Genomic DNA, 15478 nt, shown 5'->3' with positions numbered 1-15478 from the left:
CTTCTGCAACAACCAATAATTGGGAAGCTTCATTCCATAAATTAAATAAAAGTATGAGGACACTAAGGGCTAATGTGTGACATGCTAAACCTTTCAAAGCCTATTTAGCCAAAGATATATCACCTAGGGGACTGAGGGTAAGGACACAACCACTTGTCTCCTAAGCAGATTCTATTTTATTGGAACAATGGGCCGAGGTTCAACATATATCGTCAATGGAATTTGTTAAAATTTTGGCGGCATATCATGAGAGGACCATTGACAAATATATATTAGAAATTACTGATATGTGTAATGATATCAGTAAATTTGAAGGTCAGGAGGGTTACACTAACAACCTTCAGACATTGGGACAGGACCTTCTCAGCCTTGAACAGACACTAAAGGATAAGAAAATGGGGAAATTCCACCGGGATGTAAGTGATTATGAAGGGGGGCACCCCTTTTCAAGCAATAAACAGGTTAGGTTTGAGTCTTCCCACAGGAAGGTTAATAAAAGGAAAAGACCCAGATCAATCCTGAAAAAATCGAACACATCAAGTTGTGATGAATCAGGGGAGGATTATTCCACCACTTTAGAGACCAGTATACAACACTCCATCGACTCACCAGTTTCTAAAAGGAGAAATTATTTGATCCCTTTAGCCAAAGGTACAAATGGGGCAGGAGGAAACGCAGGGGTAGAAAATATGATAGATCTATTGAAACATGATTGTACAGAAATAAATAATGTGTTAAACATTTCAACTACTACACTATCCACAATACAGATTCAAATTCTCAATAAAGGACTTAATTTCATTCCTGGTTTCTTTATCTCTGAAGACTCATTTGCTAATGATATTTCTGAGTTTTGTAGATTACTTAACCTAAAATTATTTTTTCAGACAGAAGGCAATTCAAGAAATGATGCCAGATTCAGATATCGCAAATCTACATTTACTCCACCAATGCATCCAAATGTGTCCATGTTCTATAATTCTATTCTCAAAGATTTACATTTCAATTTTAAGGACATTTGTGTCAAACAGAATAATGTGTCCAGGAAGGAGATGGACACTATTGTTGAAATTGCCAATAACAAAAAATTAGTAATATTATCAGCAGACAAAGGGGGTGCCATTGTAGTACAGGATTGGTCATCATATAATTTTGAAGCTATGAGATAATTATCAGATAATAGATACTACACACATATGATGATTGATCCAACACCAGGATTCAAAAAGAAAATAGATGAATTCTTACAACTAGCTAGGGAGGAAGGTATTATAACACAGGATACTCAATATCATCTCACAGTAACAGATCCTTGTAATCAATATATTTACTTCCTCCCTAAGATTCACAAAGATCCAATACATCCACCTGGTCGACCCATTGTCTCGGGAAGAGGTTCCATTACTGAACCATTATCTCAATTTCTCACATTACACCTTAAACCTTTGCTCCAATATGTAAGAGCAAGAATACAAGATACGACTGAATTCCTCCGTATTATAGCAGACATGCAGCTTGAAGAAGGATGGTATTTGTGTACTTTGGATGTTTCTGCATTATATACCAACATCCCCCATTGGGCAGGCCTAGATGCATTGGAATATTGGTTGACAGAGTCTGAATTATATCCCCCAGGCCTCAATACACTTTTACTTTGCTTGGCGGAGCATGTGTTAACCAAAAATGTGATATTTTATGGGAATGAATGTTATCTACAGATCAAGGGCACTGCCATGGGGGCTTCATTCATCCCTATATATGAAGACCTCTTTATGGCCTATGTTGAAGATCAAATCATTTATGATAGAGCACACAACATCTATATGGATGAGACTGATATATGGAGGAGGTATTTGGATGATTGCTGGATGGTATGGAGATCTGACATCGTATACCGTAAGGAGTTTGTTGCTTATTTGAATGAAAACAAATGGGGTATTAAATTTACGATAACTTATGATACTAATCAGATTACCTTTTTGGATGTTCTAGTAATAAGGAATGCAGATCATACATTAACAACAGAAATCTATCGTAAATACCCACAATACAACTCCTTGCTCCATGCCTCCAGCTTTCATCCTCCCCATATTTGCAGAAACATTCCAGAGTCACAATTTCTTCGCCTTAGGAAGATTTGTTCAGAGGAAAGGACATTTTCCATCCATGAGTCCGACCTATTCAAAAGGTTACAGAACCGTGGGTACAAAAAAGGTGACATTGCTCAGGGTAGACGATATGCTGCCAACATGAATAGGGAGAACTTGCTACAATATAGGGAGAATAAACAAAAATCCAATTCCCAAATTAGATTGGTCACAATGTATGGGAGAAATACGGATACTCTCATCAACAGTGTGCAGAGGCATTGGAACATATTGCTAGCAGATAATAAACTTAGGACTATACTGGATGACAGATGTCACTTTTCTTACAGACGGGGTCGGAATATGGGATCCTTTTTTAATCATTACAAACATATCAACAGAAATGAGGAAATATCCAAACAAATTACTTTAGAAGGGGGTCCTGTATTGGGATGCTTCCCATGTGGTCATTGTACACATTGCAATAACATGTGTAAAACGAAGGAATTCACAAGTAGGAACACTGGTGAAGTATTCTCGATCAAATTCTTTGCAAATTGCCAATCAGATTGGGTGGTTTATTTGGTGTCCTGCAATTGTTCAGCCTTTTATGTGGGACAAACCTCCCGTTGTATAAAATTTAGGATTTCAGAACATCTTAGTGATATTAGGACTGGTAAATTAACCAATGCACTTTATAAACATACAACTAAACATCCCCGGAATAAGTTCAGATTTACTGTGATTGATATTATACAATGGAATACACAGAACAAATCAGGTTGGCATGCAATAGTAAATAAAATGGAAAAGAAATGGATTATAAAATTGGATGCACTTTTTTCCCCTAGTTTGAATGAATGCATTTGATGCAATTATTGTTTATGGACTTCAGGTGGTGCTAGACCACTATATATTTATACTGTGGCACTTTGTAACAAATACAGACACTGATGAAGGCCTAACGGCCGAAACTGGTTTGTTTTTCTCCATCTTCCATCAATAAACGAATTGTTGTCCACTGTTTGCTAGCTCTACCATGTTTTTTAATTCCTCTGGTGTTCCTGAGCCATGCAGTTGCCGTACGTGCAGAGGTTTGGCTGATTTTCAATTAGAGTTCTGAAACCAGATAAGGGGGGGGGGGCGGGATAGCCATTATGAATATGGAACTTTATAATACAAAGATAAGTAGTATACTAGAAAGTAACTCATATAAAAAAGTTTCCTTAAATTAATTTAATGGCGCTTTAAGAAAAATAAAAAAATGAAATAAATGATTGATTTATAGAAAGAAATATTTCTATTGATGAACTGAATTTCATGACAGTTGCCCACCCGAAAGTATATGTTTGGTTTGCCTAAACTGATAAGAGCATAGAAGACCCCCCATGAGACCCATTGTAGATGCTCGTGGGTCAATAACACAACCTATAGCGAAATTCCTGGATATCAGACTTAAAGGATACTTAGTAGAAGAAACTAATCTGTGTGAAGATTCATGGGATTTCCTTAAGAGGATGAATGTATTAGATTATAATGAAAATGGTTACATCATTACCATTAATATTAAAGATCTTTATACGGTCATACCTCATAGTATTGGCCTTGAATGGTTTTGTGAGTACCTGTTAGATGATGGAGTACCACATACAACTATTAATACCCTTGAACATCTTCTGAGTATAGCACTGTGCAATAATTTTATTCTCTTTGATAAGGAATATTTCCTGCAAACTGTGGGCATCTCGATGGGTTCAGCATGTGCGAGGATGTATGCAAATATAGTCATGTTACAGTCGGAAAGGAAGGTTTTATCTCTGTCACCATTCCTTTCGCACTGTGCATGCTATATGAGGTTCTTGGATGAAATCTTTATTTTTTGGAAGGGTTCGGGTGAGATGATACCTGAGTTTCTTGATTATTTGAATAATTCCACCACCTTTCTAAAATTTACACATAATGTGAATAAAGATGAGATTTCTTACTCGTATGTAAGGTTGATTAAAGACAAGGAACTTAAAGTTTTTAAATCAGAAATCTATAGGAAACCTACATATTCAAACAGTTTCCTACATTTTAACAGCTCTCACCCTTTCAAACAAAAGAAGGCCATGATTAAAGGCTAATATGTGAGGGCTGCTCGGATGGTTTCTAGTTTTGAAAGGTTTCTAGATGAATGTGATGTCCTGAAAGAGATGTTTATGAAGAGAGGTTACCCTTGCAACTTAATAAATGAAGTCATGATGGAAGTTGTGAAAAAAGTGAAAAGGGGTTCTATAAACCATTATTATATCAAGGGGTATTGGACACTTATTTAGGGAGTTATAGCATTAACCCCATTTCCTTAGATTATAATATTAATTCACAGTCTGAAGAAATTTTAAATATATTGGAACCTGAGGAGAGAAATTTTGCTAGTGCCTTTGTGACAATTTTTAATAATTGCAGCAGACATGTTGCTGACATTCTATTTAAAAACTGGAGTGTACTTATTATGAATAAAGACACTAGGAATATTGTAGGTGATGCCCCTGTTATTGTATATAAAAAGGGCAGGACTATAAAAAGCTTGTTAGAACAAGTACTATCTAAATCTCAGAATGGGTCTATAAAGGAATGTGGTATGTGCAATTATTGTATTTATATTGAGGGGGGCTGCATATTTAGTATAAATAGTACTACTATAAAAATGAAGAAAAAATGCACATGTAATTCAGAGAAAGGTGTTTACTGTGCAATTTGCACAAAATGCTCTTGTTTTTATGTGGGGAAAACAGAGAGAAAATTAAAGAATAGGATCTACGAACACATAAGAGACATAAAGAACAAAACGGAGACCGATGTCCTGGCCAGACATAATATGGAATTCTCAGATCATATGTTTAAATTTATGAAACTAGAAGTAATTATACCAGATGTAAGGGGAGGTCCTTGGGCTCTGATTTTAGAAAAGCAAGAAGCCCGTTGGCAGTTAAAACTGAATGCTTTGCAATGGCCAGGCCTTAATGATTCATTTTCAATTGCATGTTTCTTAAAATTAAAAGCATTAGAGAGATGATTTTAAATGGTTTTATATAATTAGAGTAAATTATTATATATTTGTTTCAAATGTTCATATTTAATATGTCTTTTTTATTTATGTTGTGCTTATTTATTAAATATGTAAATAAAGGAAAGAGGGGTGTGTGTTTTTTTGACCTTGTGACTATTTTGATTATTTAAATTTGATCTATGGCAGGAATTGCTTTATTCTGATGAAGTTCCTGATTTTGCAGGGATGAAAGCTTTGTGGATCCATTTCTTAATAAATATTCTTTATGGTTTACCTACTGTGGTTCCTTTGCTTTTACAGTGTGTTCTCAGCTCCATGTTTGTGTCTGTTTTTTTTTTTTTGCTGTGTTTTTTGGTGCTGTTTATTCACATGGACAAAGTTGTCATGACATTTTTAATCTCCAGTTTGAAGATGTCAGTACTGAGCTGGCACTTAAGATGACAATGAGGGTCGTTCCATAAACAATAGTCACTATGACTATTAAAGGCCTGTCTTCTACTCTTGGCTGGTACATATGCTGTTCAGGGATTACAAGATACTTGCCTGACCTTAGCGACCTGAAGTGTTGTATGCATGTAAGCCTTCTGGAAAGATGCTGCTGGTAAGGATGATGAATGCTTGATTCTGTCTATCAGGCATATGAAGCCAGCTATATTCTGCATTCAACAAGCAAAGGTGGTCTTAGATGGGAGCTTGCTGGGAAAACCTATAAAGCGTACTTAATTCCATTTGCTGAAAGACCAGAGTCTGTAATGTGGCAACAAGGAAGACAACTGCATAATAGTATGATTGAAAAATCCTCCTCATTGGCTTTATATCTCTTTGTAATAAATAACTTGCTATGTCTATAACATAGTACCGGCTAGTGGCATGTGCACTTAGAAGTTAACAAATGTGTTCCAAGAAGGTGAGAAGTAAGTAACAAATCACCTTTTGTTTATATGAAGTTAAAAATGCATTCAAATGTGGGCCTCTTTGTCAGGTACAATGTTTACAACAAGGGAACCTCACACAATATTACCCAGCTGCATAACATCCTTTCTCTTCTTATATACCACAAGCATTCAATCAGAAAGCCAGGCTGTACACTTCTAAAGTCTTTTCACCTGATCCATAGTAATGTTCATACATGAGGGGCTCTACATAGTGATGATGGGATCATTGCAATTGTGTTTATTCCTCAGATACTCATGTCAATAACAACTGAACAAAAACAACCCAGAACAGATCCATGCAGGATTTTATATCAGTGGAGCTTTCAAAGCAACTGTGACGATTGGGGAGAGATGGGCAAAGGCTGCCAGCCTAGTCACATAGAATTTGATACATAATTCTATCAACTGTATAAATAAATGTAAAGTACAGGCTTGTGTTTTTAAATGTAAGAAAACACTGTAAAATGTGAACTTCAAGATTGTTGCAACAGTGCCATCTGCTGTAAGGAAAACCAAGCCAAGTATTTCATATGTGTCTTTTTAAGTTGAAAAGATCTTATGAATCTCTTTAATGTTTTAAAAGGCGGCTCCAGTGCAGCTGGATGAAGGTTTCATGCCCATTGTTTTAAGACTAAAGTTTATGACCAGAATTTAGATGTGGAAGGTGCTTTATTGCTCTAGTTTCTGTTAGAATATACATGCAAAATGTCTTCTATTGTTGTAAGTTTCTGTGCAGATGTTAGATTGCTAAATAATGCAGTTTGTTTGCCTGGAAAAACCTAAGTGTCAAAAATGATGGAATTTGGGAAGGGACCCAGCAAACATGTTTGTTAGTAATGTTTAAATACTATTTCTCAGAAGAGACTGAGAGCATTTTGACTTTAGACATCTAACTTATCAGCACTCTGCCTTGTGCTCACATGTACATTTTAGCACTGTGATTTCTTGTAGGAATAGTTAAAGCTAGTAAAGATTAATTAGGTATTTTTCTTTGAAATCAGACCTGTCCTATTGTATTATTTTACATTTCTGTGTGATCTCTGAACTCTAAGATATCTCTGTGGTGTAGTAGTTTTGTTTTGTGTTTTAATTATTTATTATTAAATATTTTTAAAACCTTCTACCTGTGACTGATTTGTGTAGATATAAGCTCTGGATTGCATTGCATATTTATAGAGGTTATTGTAATAGGCCACTCTAAAGTAAGCCTTGACTGTTAGTCATACTACCATTGGATATTAATATTGCACAGTAATAACTGGACTCCCTTTTAAGGGCCTTTTAGTAGCTGATATTATTAACTGGGTGGTGGCAGTAGTTACTACCATATAGTCTGGGTAAAGGGGCACAGTTGGAGAATCTGTGTCAGCCTTTCCCAGGAGTGTCTGTGAACTTGTATAAATACTTATCTCAAAGTCTGTGTGTGTTGTGTCAACTACTTAGCAGAGACATGAAGCACTAGTTGGACAGAGAGGGTACTGGAGGTTTTAGTTTGCCCAGTTAGGCTGAGACCTGGACCCTATAGCTGTGCCAGTGGGGAGTCTTATTGGGGACTTGGTGAGCAAGGGAGTAACCAGCCCCAGGCTAACTGTGATCTTTGTGTGCACTTAAGGGAAATTGTACTTTAATGTGTGTATTAGTTATCCTTTCCTCTTCTATGAGATGACCTCCCTGGCATTAGTGGTGAGGCTTGAGGCTCCTTGATTGCTGGGCCAGCCCACGGTCATCACAAGTGTTTGGCAGTGGTGGGATCTACTTCACATACTAATTGACTTGTAGTAGTGTGGGTAGAGCAAATTCCTGTAGGTTATGTACAGTGATCTCTAAAAGTGTTTTGTACTCTAAAACAGCCATGCAGTGTATACTCAGAGTTCAGATCACAATTGTTTTATTTCTTTTGTTAGCTTAGTGTTAGTCAGGGTGAGCAGGCAGCATGTCAGCAGAAGAGTATGGAAAGCTGACAAGGAGGCAGATGGCAGAGATGTGCCTGGCTAAGGGACTGAGGGAATGGGACAAATATTTGCCCCATCTGTTGTTTGCTTACAGAGAGGTTCCCCAGGAATCCACAGGTTTTTCTCCCTTTGAGTTGCTGTATGGCCATAGGGTGAGGGGACCTCTAGATTTAATTCGAGATGAGTGGGAAGGTGAGTGTGAGTCTCACAAGGAGTCAGTTGTGGCATACATCCTAAACCTCAGGACAAGGCTCAGGGATCTCATGGGCTTGGCCCAGGAGAACCTGGCAGAAGCCCAACAACAGAAAAAGGTGCGGTATGACAGGAATGCTCGAGCTAGAGAGTATGCTGTAGGGCAGCAGGTGATAGTTTTCATTCCTGTCAGACACAACAAGTTGCAAGCAGCTTGGGAGGGACCCTACAAGGTGGTAAGAAAGGTAAGTGATATTAACTACATTATGGATGCGCTAAGCAGACGGCAGGGACACAAATTGTACCATCTTAACATGATGAAACCTTACCATGATAGAGAGGCCCTTGTGCTGAGCATTTGCAGTGGATTGCAGGAGGAGTCTGAGAGAGATCTTGTGACTGATCTCCTCAGTGAGACTCGGACTGAGACCTCGGTGGAAGGGGTAGCAATGTCCCAGCAGCTATCTCCTACCCAGGTTCGAGAAATCTGAGCAGTGTTGCAGGAGTTTGAGGGCATGTTCACTGTGAAACCAGGGAGCACCCACCTGGTGCAGCACCAGGTGGATACAGGACCCCAAAGGCCTATCAGGCAGGCCCCTTATAGGGTGCCTGAGAGAGTCAAACAGACTCTGAGGGAGGAGGTAAAGGAGATGTTGGAACTAGGGGTGATTCAAGAGTCCAACAGTTCCTGGGCTTCCCCAGTGGTACTGGTGCCAAATAAGGATGGCAGCACTAGGTTCTGTGTGGATTACAGGAAATGAAATAGTCATACAGAGGCAGATGCTTACCCCATGCCTAGGACAGATGAGGCCCTAGAGCAGTTGGGTGGGGCTAAGTATCTTACAACCATTGATCTTACCAAGGGTTACTGGCAGGTGTCCTTGACTCCCAGTGTTAGAGAGAAGTCAGCCTTTGTGACTTCTTTTGGCTTGTATGAGTGTACAAAGATGCCCTTTGGGTTGAAGAATGCCTCAGCGACTTTCCAGAGGCTGGTAGATCGTATCTTAGAAGGAGCGGAGAGTTTGCCCTTGCTTAAATGGATGATATTGCTATCTACTGCCAGTCCTGGCAAGAGCACCTTCAGCATGTCAGGGAGTTGCTGGGCAGACTACAGAGGGCAGGGTTGACCATTAAGCTGAGCAAATGTCAGGTGGGTATGGCAGAGGTATCCTACCTAGGACATAGAATGGGGAGTGGTAAGATGAGGCCAGAACCTGCCAAAGTGGAAGCCATTCAGATATGGCCTGCACCTGTTACCAAAAAGCATGTGAGGGCATTCTTGGGGACAGCAGGGTACTACAGAAAGTTTGTTCCCAATTATAGTACCATAGCTGTTCCCCTCACAGACCTGACAAGGAAGAACAGGCCAGATAGGGTAGTCTGGACCCCAGCATGTGAGCAGGCATTTCAGAAGCTTAAGGAAGCTTTGGGAGGACCCCCTGTGTTAGCCAGTCCAGACTACAGCAAATAATTTGTTGTGCAGGTGGATGCTTCAAACTATGGGGTGGGGGCTGTACTAAGCCAGATTTCTTCAGAGGGAGAAGAGCACCCAGTGGTTTATCTCAGTCGTAGGCTCCAACCCAGGGAGGAATGCTATCCAGCGGTAGAAAAGGAATGTCTAGCCATAGTATGGGCACTACAAAAACTTCATCCTTATCTGTATGGAAGAAGTGTTTTCTTACATTTAAAAACACAAGCCTGTATTTTACATTTATTTATACAGTTGATAGAATTATGTATCAGATTCCATTTGACTAGGCTGGCAGCCTTCACCCATCTCTCCCCAATCGTCACAGCAACACTGAAACTTCGCGTAGCTATGAAGTGGTTCCTTGTTTCTTTCATTTTATCCATCTTCTTAAATTTAATTAATAAAAACAGGTTTTACTACAAATGATTCTGACAAAAACTTAAATTATTTTAGAGATCATGTGTGCAAATATAAACATAACTGGGTTCTACATATTATTCATCATATACCACTGGGCAATTTGTCAACCTTTGCAAGCATTTCTTTTAAATAAAATGAAGACTCTGATTATGACAAAGTTAAGAGTGATATTTCAAAAATGCTTGACATAAAGGATGCTGAGGCAGTTAAGCAAATGAGGTAAACCTCAGATGGCAATGGGACTGCAAGGTAAAAAACAAATTCACAGGAAATGATGTCTGTGACAGAATGCTGCAGCTGTCGACTTGGCACATACACTGCAATACTGCAAATGCATCCAAGTATAAGGCAATATAGAGATTAAAGGAGTGAGCCGTGCAGGATAATTCCATCTTGAAACTGTTCCAGAAATTAGAAATGATACTAAAGAGACTAAATGTTAATGTCCTTTTCTCAGTTCATAGCAGCATAAATACCTCCCAACCTCTTAGCACAAGGAACCTAGACAAAGCCTGAATTAACGGGGGTGGGGGTGGGGGACAAAGGCCCAAAAATAGGGAGAGATTTAAAATATTGCTCTTTTTAAATGTATAATGTTGCTAAAATAACAGGTTTTATGTTAGCACACAATTTCTGAGGGATATAAAATCAAAAACTCAAATGTGCATCATAATTAATTGACTTTAATCCTCAGTGATTTGCCAAAAAACACACATTTTATAAGGAAAGGCCAAAACTATGAGGCAAAAATCTGGACAATCTGTGAAAATCTGGACATTTGAGAGGTATGGCAGCAGCTTGCTCTTATGAGAATGTCTTGGCTTTTGTCTGTCAGCTTCCAATCACCGAATTAGTCTGACTAATGTCACTTGTTAATGCATATCCTGAAACAACTAGACAGGGAAAGTAAAGAAGCTTGGCTTAAATGATTCACACTTTGTTCTTGTATTACACATTACTGCATTCTTCCCCCTTAAGAACAGAACACTATAGCATGCTTAAAATATCTAGATTTTGTTAGAAATGCTGTAAACATGACTGTTTTTAAGACATGCAGGTAGTTTTCTGTGCCTCATGCATGTCCTTATTAAAGCCTGGTAAACAAGACCTGGTGGTCATTTGGCCTAACCTTTGTTTCTGTGACAGTCTTGTTTGGAATGCTTTGCCCTGCAGATCACCAACACAAACATCCTGTTTTGACTCAGTAATAATACCCAGAGACGTCCTTGTCTGTAGTCATGGATTCACATAGCTCACAGTTCTACTACTCTTCATCACAAGTAACCTCTTATTACCTCCTTTGCCTTTTGACAATTCTGCTATTACTGATTTCACCAGTGCAATACACTGTGATAATCACATTCATTATTCTTCCAGGTATCCATTTTAATCCTTGACAGACAGCTCTCACATGGTGCTTCTGTTGCACAACCTATTTTGTAGAAAATTTCTTTCTGAGGACAAACAAATCCAGATCAGATTTCATCTTCCTGCCCAGTAGTTAATTGGCATGTGACCAGCAATTCTTTGGAAAGAAATGTAAAAACTGACAAAACTTAAGCTACTTCTGTTTCAATGAAAGCCTGTAATAGTTATACTGTTAACTCATTCAGAGAAGTAACAAAGAGAGCAGAAGTAATGTAATTCAACATTTTCTTAGATATTCAGAAAATTTCTAATTTATAAAGGATGCTGAATTATTTACTCTCATTACTTCCAGTTTTGGATGAATACTGAAACCTGCTCTTAAATTCTCAGCATCATACATCTCTGTAAATGTCAGTTTTGCATATTCTGTTTCCTAAGAACGCAAATGTATAATGCAGCTTTCACTGGAATAATTTATTGTGCGAGAATGGAGCCCTTTACACCTCCCATTTCAGAAGGTTTTGCCCCTGCATCCCTGCTATTAATAATTTAATCGTGTTTAGCATTGTAGCAACCTTCTTAGAATAACTCAGTTTCAGTGAACTGTGGCAAAAACTGAAAGGCACACACAGCACCACACATGAACAGGCTGATTCTTTTAAGTTTTAAAACCCTGCAACCAAAATTCATGCAGTCATAGGTTACATATCCATCCAGAAAAAGAAAGCATCCACAATAACCAGAAACATTTTTATAGGAAATGAACCAGCATAATGAATGTGCCTTTTATTTTTTGTTATTAATGTTTTTTCTGAATATTTTCATGGATACCTTGGAAAAGAAAAAGTAAACTTCCAGTGATCTTAACCTATAGCAAAACTGGCTAATACTTTCTCAAAGTTTGTAGCACAACCCTGGTTAGCGGCATGGTGTTGAGGGATAAAGCCCTGCCCATAGTGTAGGTGATCTTGGTTTGAATAGCTGTGTGGTTGTCTGTAGGAGCTGGATGGAGAGGGCTGGGCATGAGCAGCTGATGTCAGCTCACTCATCCATGAGGGAGGGAGGAAGATATGGGGGGGGGGGTTCACATCCACCCACTGCAACTTATATATACTGTCTCTGAGATTACATAAATATAAAAAAAGAAACATTTTTACTGGCTAAAAGGGTGTATTTACTTTTAATTGTGTCTGCACAATCTCCAGTTTGGTCAGTGTAGCATCAAACAGTACTGGTCAATGATCCAGAATTGCATTCACCAGCAGAACTTGACAAATGATGCATTCAGTAAGTGGGACCCAATCAGTGCCATGACAAAGCATCTTATTCCCAAGAAGATTGCTGATAAGCTTAAGTGAGATTTCAACAGACATTAGTGAGACCAGAAGACAATTGTCTTACTACTGTTGCTTTAGACAAGATTTTGAGTGAGTATTGAATGAAATTGCCCTGTACTTTGAGTTATCAGAAAGGTAAATTATGTAATTGTTTAGTTGAGCTGGATAACTCAAAAAATGAAGAATTCCTGAGGAACCAGTATACTAAAGAACCAATAAACCAAAAACACTGAATGCACTATAAGAACACCCCTGAAACACTTATTTAGCATAATTAATGTTTAATAGTCACTTTCGTCAATAAGACTTGAGAATTGTTCATTAATGGGGGGACATTGTTAGTCCCTTTCAAGTACTGCATGATGTGATGAAAGTTTTCAATGGTCTCCTTGACTGTAAGCTTATTAAGAACCTAAGAACATATGAACCTGTAAGTATACTTAAGGTTGGTTATCCATTGTGGTACAACTCACATTATTAGGAGAATTATGCCACTAGTGGTCTTGGGGGGTGGCAGTCAGTGTGCTTACTATGCATCCTTTGTATGTGCACTACACTGCTGCAGAAATGTAGCTCCTTTAATTTCTGTATTCTGGTTCAGTAACACAGTGACTGCATAGAGCATGTGTTGTGCTATGTGCAACATCACAGCCCATGTAGCTTCAGTGTCATACTTCAGTAATTAGGTGGTAGCTCTCCACAGCTCCAAGTTCAAGATCCAATAGACACAGGTTGTGTTTGAATATGGACAGGGCTGAGATTTGTTTTATGTGGATGGATAGTCTGTTCCAGGACAGCTATATCCACTTTGACATAATAGCTGTCTTTCCTCCTTGATGTTGCAGAAGAGGTTACATCCATAGACCAAGTATTTCTGGTACCATTTGACTTGCTGATGTGTAATAAGTCCATCAGTATTGGGTCAGAGAGTGCCTTGTATGCCAGACACAGGTCACGTCTTAGCAATCTGTGGAATACCAAGTTTTGTGACATGGCTTTGAGTTGCTCTATGTAGGACATGTTGTTTAGGCTTTGTATCCTTTTAGTAAGGTATTTTTCTGGACGTTCCAAGTTGCTACATGTGTCTGGACAGATGCATGCCAAAGGGGGCATTATATTCAATGATTGCCTAATGAGGGCTGATGCCATATAAGATGAGGAGCTTTTCAACCTGCTATCAGAATTTATAGGCAGGAAGAGATGGAAATGTAGGCTGCTTTAGATCATAGCTCAAAGTTCCACCATCAGTAGGTGTAATAACTTGCCTTTCTCTAGAAGTCAGAAACTTAAAGAGTTATCTGCTAATTTTCCTCATACCATGGAAACTCAACAAAGATCACCGAAGCTGCAGGAGAGGACTACTATACGAAACAGAGTGAGAGATCACCTGAACCATTTGCATCATTTGAAAAGAGGATGATTACAAAAACACATGTGGCAGTGGCTGTCAGCTGCCTACAGAATAGGATAAACTAGTTAGTTTGTGATTCTTTGATAGCAGGATTTCACAGAAGAGTCTTACTTTTGTTGGCACAACTGAAACTTGCATTAGTCAACCAATACCTCAAAACTTTTTTGGTCAAGAATTCTGGACAAAGTCAAAAATATTAGGGGGTGGGTTGCACGTGCTAAAAAATCAGGGACAAGTTGTATGCTATTTCACTTAGAAAGTTAATACAACACATTTTGATCAGCATTTTTTGAAGAATAAGAAGCATAAATCACTAACATCTGGATTATTGATTAATTGCAATCCTTAGTAATTTATCTGAAAATCAAATATTTTATGAAGAACAGGGAAAATATGAAACAGTGCAGTAATGAGGGATGTTCTGAAAAATAAGGGACAGCTGAAAATTGTGAACCGATGTCACTCAACAAGATCAGCAAAATAAATTGTTCAAAAATATAGCTTCCTGCTTTTACGGATTCCTGGTTCAATCACTCCTGTAATTACAATTTTATCATTTTCTTATAAACTTCCAGACTGTTAATAGCTTTTTACTTACATTATGGCAGCTATGGTGCAAAATGTAATCAGAGCATCAATAAAGATTTCACTCTGTTAAGCCCAAAATCAGGCATCAGAACTAATTTTTCACATGGCTTGTTCTGTTAATGTCGTTGGTCTTTTCTCGGTTAGGGGTCACCACAGCAGAACTCTGGCCTGCTAATGATTGGCAGTAGATTTTTTTTTATGGTGCCAAGTTGCCAGCCCGATGCTCAACCTTCAGCAAAGGCTCGCCCATTCATACATGTCTTTCAGAGGCCACTCAACCGCAGGGGAAGACATGCAGACTCCACTCAGAAGGCACTCCAGCTGAGAATCGAACAGAAGAACCTCTTGCTATGAGGCAACAATGCTACCGCTGTAGCGCTGTGGCTTGTTGTGTTAATGAGATGCTGATTTCAAAAGCTAGACTGAGGGAGGTTTGCCTGGAACCTGTGAAAACTATTATTGCTTCTATTATGGGCCAGCTTTGTATAATTTCTGTGAATTGTATAAGTAAAGCTGCAAATTGAGTTTTAGTTCAGTAACTTAGGATACCAATATAGTTTGGGAAGTAGGAATTTTCTTTATATGGAAATAATTTTACCACACTGCTAGTAGAATGGCCAAAGGAACAATACTGTCCTGTATACACTGAATGTAATTTTTTATCT

The sequence above is a fragment of the Protopterus annectens genome, chromosome 2.part0 (assembly GCF_019279795.1).
Source record: "Protopterus annectens isolate FY-2018-M chromosome 2.part0, PAN1.0, whole genome shotgun sequence".
NCBI lineage: Eukaryota > Metazoa > Chordata > Ceratodontiformes > Protopteridae > Protopterus > Protopterus annectens.
The sequence above is the reverse complement of the archived record's forward strand: the minus strand, read 5'-3'. Positions refer to the sequence as shown.